This window comes from Mustela nigripes, chromosome 13, assembly GCF_022355385.1.
Source record: "Mustela nigripes isolate SB6536 chromosome 13, MUSNIG.SB6536, whole genome shotgun sequence".
NCBI classification, from domain to species: Eukaryota; Metazoa; Chordata; class Mammalia; order Carnivora; family Mustelidae; genus Mustela; species Mustela nigripes.
The window spans coordinates 59280421-59291614 of NC_081569.1; positions in this window are offsets into that span (position 1 = coordinate 59280421).

The following is an 11194-nucleotide window of genomic DNA, read 5'->3' on the forward strand; positions in this document are numbered from 1 at the left end:
AGTAGCAGGCACCCCACAGTGCCCATCTCACACGCCCCCCCCCACCCCCAGTAGGGCAGAAGGTAGAAGGACGAGGGTGCCCCCTGGTGGGCACACTGGAAAGCACGTACCTCCAGGCAAGGAGGACTCTCAGGGAGATAGGTCACTGGTGGGTCCATATCCTGTGTGATCCACAGAGACAAGTTTGCTGGAGAGTTTGGCACGTGTGAGCTTTGGCGGCCAAGAAATTGTATTCAGTATAATGCCTCCCAAGGAGATCCTGGGGACTAGAACCCAAGAAGCAGGTCTGGAATTCTCAGGCTTACTTGGTGGTTTTGTGTGGGGACCCCATGCTGTGGTTTCCCAACCTGTTCATCAGAGATCAGTAGTGGAAACTGAACTCTGATCTTCGCCTGATAGCCAAGCAGGAGAGTCAGATTGGCCTGATATGGCCTGATACCATAACTTACCTGATAAAAGCACTGGGCTTTGGGAGCCTGGAGGATGAGGGCGCCTCTCAGGCCGACGGCTAGCTACTTTCAGAATGAAGATGCCTTGGTTGTTGAATCCTCAGGGGTTCGCTTCCCACACTGTCACAGGGAGTCAGGCTCACTGCTTCATGAACCCAGCCACTGACCATCTGTTTTATCTTGTGATACTTAACCTTCCTGTGCTGCCTCTTTCTCACCTATAAAGTGGGGATCATAATACCTCAAATGGCGTTGTAAGCTTTCAACAATATAATGTATGGAAAGTACTTAACATGGTGCCTGCCCCTGAGCTTAGTAGTATCATTATTGTTATTTATCACCGTTATTTATTAGCAGACACTGGCAAGGGAAATACAGTTCTCTACTTTGTCCTCAGTATATATGCAGTTCTTTCCACAAGTGTCTTCACTGACGTGCATTTTGGAGTGATTTTTTCTTTCTTTTTCTCAGCAGTTTGTGTGGATCGGGGACTGATTGATCTTCCCAGGGCAGGCAGAGTTAGGGGTGCTCCTGGTTGTGGACTTGAAGCAGGCTGTCCCCTGTTGAAGCTGGCAGACTGAACTCATGAAGTCATGAGCATGAGGACTCAAATCACGGACAAGGGCCAACCTCCTGCCACCTTTAACCACCACAATCCCACAGTGGATGAGGCAGGTGGGAGAGTGAGGACCAGGAGCCGTCCACCCATCCAGCTGTTTGTCCAGCAGTGGCTCCAGATCTAGCCACCCTCTGCACTTTGAGGGCTGGGTATGGACGAGGCAGCTGAGAGGCAGGTGCTGGGGTTCTGGTCCCTTGGGGAGGATAAGAAAGACTGTAAAGAGTTTTCTGCAAAAGCCCAGGGGGAAGACATTGCCTGTCCTCCTATGCCAAGCCCTTCTAGAATCATAGAAGGAACCATCTGGGACTTAAATAATTCCCATGTGTATTTCCCTTTGTTTTTGTTTTTTGTTTTTTTGTCGTCTTTTTTGTTTTTTTAGAGAGGGAGAGGGGCAGAAGGAGAGGGAGATCATCTTTTTTTTTCTTATAAATTTATAAGAATTTTATAAATTTTTAAATTTATTTGAGAGAGAGCATATGTGGGGGTGGAGGGAGGGCAAGGTGGGGAGGCAAAGGAAGAGGGGAAGAACCCCAAGCCAACCCTGCTGTGTTGAGCTGGTCACGGGGCTCAGTCCCACAACCCGCGAAATCATGACCTGAGCCAAAATCAAGGGTCCACCGCTTAACTGACTGAGCCACCCAGGTGCCCCACTATGTGTTTCCCTTTTAAGTGCTGTCAAACTGGGGCTCCTGGGTGGCTCAGTGGGTTAAGCCGCTGCCTTCGGCTCAGGTCCTGATCTCAGGGTCCTGGGATTGAGTCCCGCATCGGGCTCTCTGCTCAGCGGGGAGGCTGCTTCCCTCTCTCTCTCTCTCTCTGCCTGCCTCTCTGTCTACTTGTGATCTCTGTCTGTCAAGTAAACAAATAAAATCTTTAAAAAAAAAAAATCATTTAAGTGCCGTCAAACTTACGAAGGGCCAACCTCGTCACTCTTTTCCCCTGCCTTTCCTCTGACAGGTGATAAACCTAGAGACGAGAGCTGCAGATGGCAGGAAAGTTTGACTCCTACCCCAGTAGGATGTTCTTGGACGCGGTTTTCATATTCTCTGCCTCTGTTTATCTCTGTGAGATGGATCAGTCTTTATGAGCGCAATGGGAGGAAGTTAGATGCTGTCCTTCTCCCGGTGGGCCGGGTGTGTGACGTGAAAGCGATGCTCTCAGAGCCGACCTTGTCGGCTGACTTTGTCCTTCCTCCTGGGCTGGCCCACCTTTTCTATCAGGGCCTGGGTCAAGGCACAGTGAACAAGCCCCTCACCTTTTTGCATAGCAGGAAGCCAGAGAGGATGGGAAATGTGTTGGGAGATATGCTCGGGATCCCAAAACTTCCTAACCCGCTGGATGGAGAGCAGCCTGAACCTCACAAGGTAAAAGGAACAGGGCTCAACGGAGAGATCTGGGCTGGGCTCCAAGGCACCAACTGTACAAGGACAGGGTGGGAAAGTGGCAGCTTAGCAGAGGCATGTGTGAATAAAACTGAGGGTTTTCGCCGACAGCCAGCTCCATATGAGTCAAATGAAAAGGCTGCTAGCTAAGCGGACAGCCTCTCGGGCTGCTGAATTAAAGGACTGAGCCCAGTGATTCTCCATCTTGGTATCTAACAGAATGGCCTGAGAAGCTCTGGGAATACTGGGAAACTGGCCGCATCCAGACCCTCTGAACCAGGACCTGGAATGGGTGGCTGGGGAGAGGGAAGCAAGGCGAGGCGTTTGGGTTTCTCAAGTGCTTGATCCTTGGCTCCGGCGAGCCGCTAGGGCTCGAGAACCAAGAAAGACTCAGCCCCTTCTTATTCTTGGCATGCGTGTCAGACCACAACCGAGATACGCGGGGGACCTCGGTTTAGGATGCTTTATCCTGAGGAAACACACAAGCTGGAGAACATTTGGTGAAGGGCAGTGAAGATGTAGGAAGCCCACACATGCTGTGAGGACTTAGAGAAAACCATAGCATGGAAGACAGCGGTGGTCCACGAGACCCACCTTCAGATGCTTAGCCTTGTCCTCTGGGGTCCTAAAGGTTAGAATCTTAGGGGACAGTCTTAGGTCAGGCTTCTCATGAAACATTATGAGACAGAGATTTGCTTGCGGGAAGTTTATTGGGAGGTGTTCTCGGAAGCAACACAACACCCTTGAGGGAGGGAAGGAATCAGGATTGGGGGGGGGGGGGATAAGAATCAATCAAGGACACAGTCACCACAAAGGACACCTCCACGAGGAGCTTTAGGGTTGAGATGACCATTCAGAGGCAAGTTGAGATGGCCCTAACTGAAGCAAGAGGACTGGTCCTTTGAACCCCTGCACTGGCCAGTTTATCCCTAGGAAGGGCTCCTGAAGTCAGGCAAATCTCCCTTTGGCAGCTTAAGGAATTCTCCAGAGACAGACTCATCTCTCAGCCTTCAGGCCAGCACTTCTGGCAACATGGGGATAAGCTTCTTTGTCCCAAAGGCGGGATTTGGGTAGTAACCACAGCAATCATGGCAGGACCTACTGTGAGCAATTCAGACCTACTTGCTTCTGTGCTAAGCTCCCTCTACCTGGAATCACTCCTCCGGGATTCTGGTGATTGTTTTCCCTGGGAAACTTACAAGAAGGTGAGTGGAATGAACTATGGCCCCCACTACTGCAGCTTATCTTGTGACATAACATATTCAGTGCCCCCCCACTCCCCAACCATTACCCATTCTAGATTCTCTTTGCTGTCAACTTGTGTCTATGGGTCTAGTTGTCTTTTTTTTTTTAAGATTTTATTTATTTATTTGACAGAGAGAAATCACAAGTAGATGGAGAGGCAGGCAGAGAGAGAGAGAGAGAGGGGGAAGCAGGCTCCCTGCTGAGCAGAGAGCCCGATGCGGGACTCGATCCCAGGACCCTGAGATCATGACCTGAGCCGAAGGCAGCGGCTTAACCCACTGAGCCACCCAGGCACCCCTGGGTCTAGTTGTCTTACCTGGTAAAATGACTCAGATCCTCATTCAAGAGATATGAGCCTCTAATCACCATATCCTCCTCAAACGAGGCTGCTGCATTTCCCTACTACTGTCAAAATTGGGCAAGTGGGTACCAAGAGATATCCTAGCAGATGACCAGGGTGCCGAACCTATTTTTCCTGACCCCATTGTAGCAGCAAATTTATCACTTCCAAAGGATCAGAGTCAAGTACCTCTATGAGAATGTGACTTTTTTTTTTTTTTAAACTACTGGTCTTTTGGCACAAGGAGTTTGAAGGACAGAAAGCAGCCACACTAAAAGTTTATGGGATTCTTGTTCTATCCCTTGGTGGAAGTGTTCTACATCTGGGAACCAGATTCTCTAAACCTAGAGAGCCTGGAACTGTAGGAATAGGAACCACAAATTTCCCCAAAAGAGTCACTGGGAGTGATGTTAAGTGGGGTTATTCCTCCTTCTACCCCTGGTTTTGTAGACCTCTCGATCATACTCACTGGCTATATTACAGTTATTGAATAGGGTACACACTTCATCCTGGAACAGGGTGTCCCATCATCTCTAAAATGGCCCTTCAGCTGCACCTTTGAAAGGCTGTTCTTTTACTCTGCCAGCTCAAGTGGGCGGCAAAGTACATGAGGGTCCCAGAAGATTCCACGATCTTTTGCCCACTCTTGCTCTGTTACTATGTTATGTGAGATTCCATGTCAGTAAATGGAATTCTCTTTAAGCCCTCAGAGAGTGGTACTGATTGAGGTCTTTGGCAAGAAAGAGAAATCCATATCCGGAACATGTGCTGATTCAAATCAAGATTAATCACCAGCCTTCCAGAGATGAGCAGGTCCAATGTAGTCAACTTGTTACCAAGTAGCTGGTTGACCATCAGTTGCTGGCAGGTTGAACATCTGGCAGCCACAATTGGCAGATCAGCCTTGGTGAGTGGGAGCCCATTCTGTTGGACCCACCCTTACCACCATAGACAGGATGCCTGTGTGTGGCCTCCTCTGTGCCAACATGGCCGCTTTATTCATGTGCCCATTGTGCCAACGTGAATGGTTGATGACAGAGGCTGGCAAACATCTCCTAGCCAAGACCTTCTATTTACTTGGTTATTTAATGTCTCGTCTGGTGGAGGCTCTCAGATAGACATTTATTATTAACATGCAATATATAGATCTTCACGCTTTGTTTCTCACTCATACATCCACATGCCTTTCTCTGAGACCTTCGTGTTCCCATTTCCCCAAGATTGCTTTTTCTAAGCCTCTAACCAACATTTGTATAGCTTATGAGCCTATACGTATGTTTACCCAGGGCCACTCTTCTGGGGAGCCCTGATGATGATTCAGATCCCCAGATATCAATATAATTCAAACACCGCATGACCTTAAAATGTTTGGCTATGGGCGTCTGGGTGGCTCAGTTAGTTAAGCGTCTGCCTCTGGCTCAGGTCATGATCCCGGAGTCCCAGGATGGAGTCCCATACTGAGCTCCCTGCTAGGTGGGGAGTCAGCTTCTCCATCTAACCCTTCCCCTTCTCATGCGCTCTCTCTCTCGCAAATAAATAAAAATCTTTGATTTTAAAAATGGCATTTCACTTTCCCTAGTGTACAATTACGCAAGTAAATGGCCATGGGACCCTTTGGGGAAGGACTAGTGAAATCATTGCTGTATGGCTATGGTATTAAAAAGCCTTCTTTGGGGTGCCTGGGTGGCTCAGTGAGTTAAAGCCTCTGCCTTCGGCTCAGGTCATGATCCCGGGGTCCTGGGATCAAGCCCCACATTGGGCTCTCTGCTCAGCGGCAAGCCTGCTTCCCCTTCTCTCTCTCTGCCTGCCTCTCTGCCTACTTGTGATCTCTGCCTGTCAAATAAATAAATAAATAATCTTTAAAAAGCCATCCTCATAGGGCCCTACCCTCTCCTTCAGGCAATAAGCTCTAGATCTGGGGGCGCCTGGGTGGCTCAGTGGGTTAAAGCCTCTGCCTTCAGCTCAGGTCATGATCCCGGGGTCCTGGGATCAAGCCCCACGTCGGGCTCTCTGCTTAGCAGGGAGCCTGCTTCCCTCTTTAAAAGAAAAAAAAAAAAAATGGTTCTAGATCTGAAAATTGAATCAGGTCTGGAAACTGGACAAGGTGTTGTGACTTTATACCGGAACAACGTCCATCAGTCTCCTGGCCTTTCATCCTTGATTTCTTTTCATTGTACAGCTCAGCAATTTTGTGTGTGGTCTGCAGATTCTTGGAGGTCCTGCAGACAACTGGAGGCCATTTCCCAAGGTTAAAATTATACTAGGATGTCATTTGCCTTTTTCACTGCCTAGACATTTGCACTCACAGTGCAAAAGCAATGGTGGATAGATCTTCCGACACCTTAACAAAGCAAGGCTGTGACACCAAGCTGTTTTGGTTGTTCATTGTGAAGACAGACAGAAGAAAGAAGGAAACAAAGAGGGAATGGGGGAGGGGCGTGGAGAAAGGGAAGGAAAAACGAAAGAAGAGTCAGTTTCACTTAAAACTGTCCTTAATGAAGCAATGAAAATTGCTAAAATTTATTAAATCATGACCCTTAAATACATGTCTTTTAAATATTCTCTGGGTGTCCACCAGTCTCCATAGAGTGTACAGCTCTTGATCTCAGGGTTGTGAGTACGAGCCCCACATTAGATGTAGAGATTACTTAAAAATTAAAAAAAAAAAAATCTGTTAGGGGTGCCTGGGTGGCTCAGTCATTTAAGTGTCCAGCTCGTGACCTCAGCTCATTTCTTGATCTCAGGGTTGTGAGTTCAAGCCTCACCTTAGGCTCCACGCTGGGCGTGGAACCTACTTACAAACAAAAATATTATTGAAAAAAAATATTCTCTGTTATTAAATGGGAAGTACTGTACTGCATGCACTGCATACTGTACTCTTATGCACCACTGAGTTACGAGCTGTACAATTTTTTTTTTCATGGAAGACCATTTTCGCTTGAAATAATAACTTGACAGATAAACTGTGGTTGTTAAGACTTTGTTATTTGGCAGACTTTTTTTCTAATTCAAACCAACTAAGCCTGCTCCTTTGAGGAAAACAATGGAGAGTACTTGTGACTCATTTTAAAATTTGAACTTTTCAGTGAAAATTAGGATTTTAGAAAACTTATATGCACTACCCTGAGTTTGACAGAATCCAATAAGTTTTTCTGACATTAACAAATAAAACTTTTAATATTATATAATGGATTGTATCAATATTTGACAGATCAATATAATCCAATGAGCCAGTGTTTTCCAGATGACCAAAGAAGGAGGTTATAAAACTATACATGGGTAGAAGAGCCATTCATAGTGCAGGTAGATTAATACACTTTAATGTGATTGAATTCATTGATATAGTTTCATATTCTACATTACAACTACCACTTAAGAAAATACTACTTGTTGAGTTTTGGTGTAGTCTCAAATTATGTGAAAAGGCTATTAAAATGCTGCTATCTTTCACAACCACATATCTGGGTCAGGCCAGATTTTCTTCATATATTTTAACCAAAACAACATATTGCCAATAGAAGCAGATATGAGAATCCAGATGTCTTCTATAAAACCACTTTTAAGAGATTTGCAAAAACATGAAAAAAGCCACTCTTTCACTAACTTTTTTCCTTCCATAAATACAGTAATATGTCTTTCTTTTTTTTTTTAAGATTTTGTTTATTTATTTGATGGAGACTCAATGAGAAGGGGAACACAAGCAGATAGTGGGAGAAGGAGAAGCAGGCTTCACACTGAGCAGGGAGCCTAATGCGGGGCTCGATTCTAGAACCCTGGAGTCATGACCTGAGCTGAAGGCAAACGCTTAATGACTGAGCCACCCAGGTGGCCCTGAAGTTACTTTTCATAAAAATATACTATTGGTGTTAACATAATGGGCCAATTATTTTTTAATCAATTGGTAAGTATTTTATAAATTTCTCAGTCTTATTTCTAATGAGATAGTATCAATAGACATAATCCATATAAACAAAAGCTCTTTGGAGATGTCAGTTTCAAGAGTGAAATCGATCTTGCGATCAAAAGGTTTGAGAACCACTGGCATGATTTGAGCAAAACCATTGCTGGCTGCCTATCTAGTTTGCCCTAGGGATGCTCTGTTCTATTCCCTGTCTGCTTAGCTCTTCCGTCAGGACCTTCCACTGCATCCAACTTGCTGCTCATCACTGTAGTGTACCAACCTCTGGCTTCTATTAGTTCATGGTCCTATCACCCCCCATCACTATCAAAGAGCCAGTTCTGTAATGGCCTCTTGCTGCCAGACCTGACTTTCAGAGGACAGCCAAACAGCTTCTCCCAGTGTGTTCCTCTTTGCTTTGATAACCAGAGTATCCTATGGGCCTTCCTGCAGGACTGGCGTGGGTTTCTGGCCTTACACAGAGTACCGACCATAGCAGGCTCACTTCTCTGAGCTTTCCAAAGCCTTCTTCCATCCTCTGCTATGGCAGTTCTGGCATTTCCTTTTCCCTTGGCTGACCATTGCCTTTCTCTGTCTCCCAGGATCCTTGTCAGGGTACAAAATCCTATTTCACCTGAGAGTGCTCCCATATCAATAAACTCTCCTTTTTTTTTTTTTTTTTAACTTAATATTCCAGTTCAGCTCCCCACGGATCCAGCCTACACACCCTCTCCTGGCTCCTACCACTCCATGTTGGCCACTTTTGTAGCTGCTTTTGTAGCTTGCCCATATCGCCCTCTTCCTTCCCTAGCATGCCTCTGAACATCCCTGGCAGAGTAGAGCAGGGGTCAGAACCCCCTAGGGTCAGAAGGACTCACGTTTGAATTCTATCTAGCTATGTGACCTTGAGCAACTTACTTAACTTCTTTGAGGCTGTTTCTTCATCTCAAAAATGGAGATAAAGAGTAATTGCTTTCTAGATTGTTGTGAGACAAATGAGATGAGGAAAGGAAGGGCTAAATCTGGAGCCAGCACATAATAAGGGCAAGGATATTGCTACTGTTACAATGGGTCAGAACTTTCTAAAGCTTAAAAGGCTGCCTTATAGAGCGGACAATAAGGTACACTATCAGGGATACTGTCTTAGCTGCTGCTGGAGAGGGCGCCACAGAGATGTTGTGGAGAAGGTTCTAGGGCCCTTGGGGGTATAACAAAAGATGACCTTTGGGACCCATTCTGTCCCCAAGCTGCCTTGATTTTCTGATTTCTCTGACTGCTTACTCTTGGTTGGGGAGAGGCACTTAGAGAAGCATGTTCACTTTCAGGCCACTAGGGGGCCATTGAGTTGACTGCAACAGGAATACACTAATGGTTTCTTAATGGCTCAGGCACCAGGGAGATCAGGCTCAATTATATCTGAAAGCATTTTGAGTTCCTAGGGTAAAAGACACTCTGTAAATCCAGATAATAAATAGGGCTTATTGATGACAGGTTAAAGAATCTGGCACTGTTTCGTTTGGAGAAAAATAGGGTGAGAAGAATTGAATAAGGGCTTTGAGTATATTTATTCCTTAGCATAGAAAAAAGTGACATGCTGTTTTCCTACCCCACTGGGAACCAAGCAAGAGGAAAGTTTACTTTGCAACAGAAGAAACATGGAGTACACTCAAGAAAGAGAATGGAAGGAGGCTTTGGGCTGGCCTTACCTGGAACCTTCCAAAATAATTCACCTTGGTATAGTTGACCTGATCAGTTCTGCCAGGAAGACCAGAAAGCAGGCAAGAGAAGAGAGGACAACTTGGAGAGACAATTCAGAGATTTTAACTTCACAGGCCTCTCTGCTGGGTGAGCTGGGAACAACCTAGGAGCAGGACAGAGAAGGAGTGGTGGTCTTTTCCCCCAACAGCCCACAAAAAGAAATTAACACTCCAAATTTCCGATGTCCTTAAAATTTCTCAGAGAGTACAAAGGCAAGCTAGCAATAGCATGCAATTGACCACTGCTAGTGGCAGACTCACACCTGCGTCTCAGGAATGAGAGAGAGAGGGGCTGAGTTACAGGCCCATGGTTTAAGCAGCTGATCAAGAACCTCAGCTCTGGTAGCCCTTGGCCTCTGTTTGGCTGAGGTCGTGGGCAGGAATGCTGGGGAGGAGCTTCCTTATAAAGGCACAGGTGTCTGGAAGGCAAAGATTCTTGTGGAGGAGGAAGGAAAATGGGAAGGGCAGAGAGGGTCCTGTCCCACAGAGTCAGGAGCCAGGAGTCAGTCTCACACATGAAGGGGGCCTGTGTCACACACAGGATCCCATCACCACTACAGCCCTCTCCCCGACACACCATCCACAGGCACAGTCTCACATACCCACTAAGACACCCAGGCAGCCTGCACACCCAGCTCCAGGAACACAGGAAGTAGAATTCAGGGAGGAGGGAACCATGAATTCTGGAAAGCCTTCTACAGAGGGAGTGGGGAGAACAGAAAGCTGGAGAGAGGAGGGCAGAAGGACCAGGGAGGCACAGGGGAAAGCAGCTACTGAGACTCCGAGCTAAGTGAGGGGATGTCATCACCTTGGTGAGGGGATGTCAACAACAGCCCAGACCCCCAGGCCCAGAGGGAATCAGAGAGCAGAAATTTTCTGAGAGCCACCGTTTCAGTGCACCTCCTTGAGTCCAAAGCTGGGAGTCGGAAGTCCCCCAAAAGCGGGATCTGGGACCTGTTGCGAACTTCGGGACTAAGATGTGAGGCGAGTCTGGAGAGCCCACCTTAGCACGGGGTTCTGTCCCAGAAACTTTAAAAAGGTCTGCGCACCGTGACCCGGACTCTAAGAGAACGAGGGAGGAAATCGGGAAGGTTTCACAAAAGCCCCAAACCCCAGCCCCTGCCGAAGACGGTGGGGGAGGAGAGGAGAGGGCGCGATCAGTTGATCAGTTGTGACCGCAGTGAGTATTCCAGGCTCCTTAGCTGCCTGGGTGGGATGTGGGCCAGGCCCACTAGGAGTGAAGGGGTCCAGGAGACCCGCTCCTAAAGTACATGGAGCGGGGCATGAGCCAAGAGCATAAGCGTGTTATCGCCCCCACTTTGTGGGGCGCAGGCTTGAGGAACGCAGCCCTTGCTGCCGTTCCATCTGTCACTTCGGACAGTCTGGAGCGGAGGGTAGAGGCGCCAGAGTTGACAGCTCCTTGCTCAGACCGCCCCCCCACACTCCCTTTCCAGTTCCGCACTCCGCCCCAAACTGCGCCGTTCCCCTTTTAAAGAAGCGCCCCGGG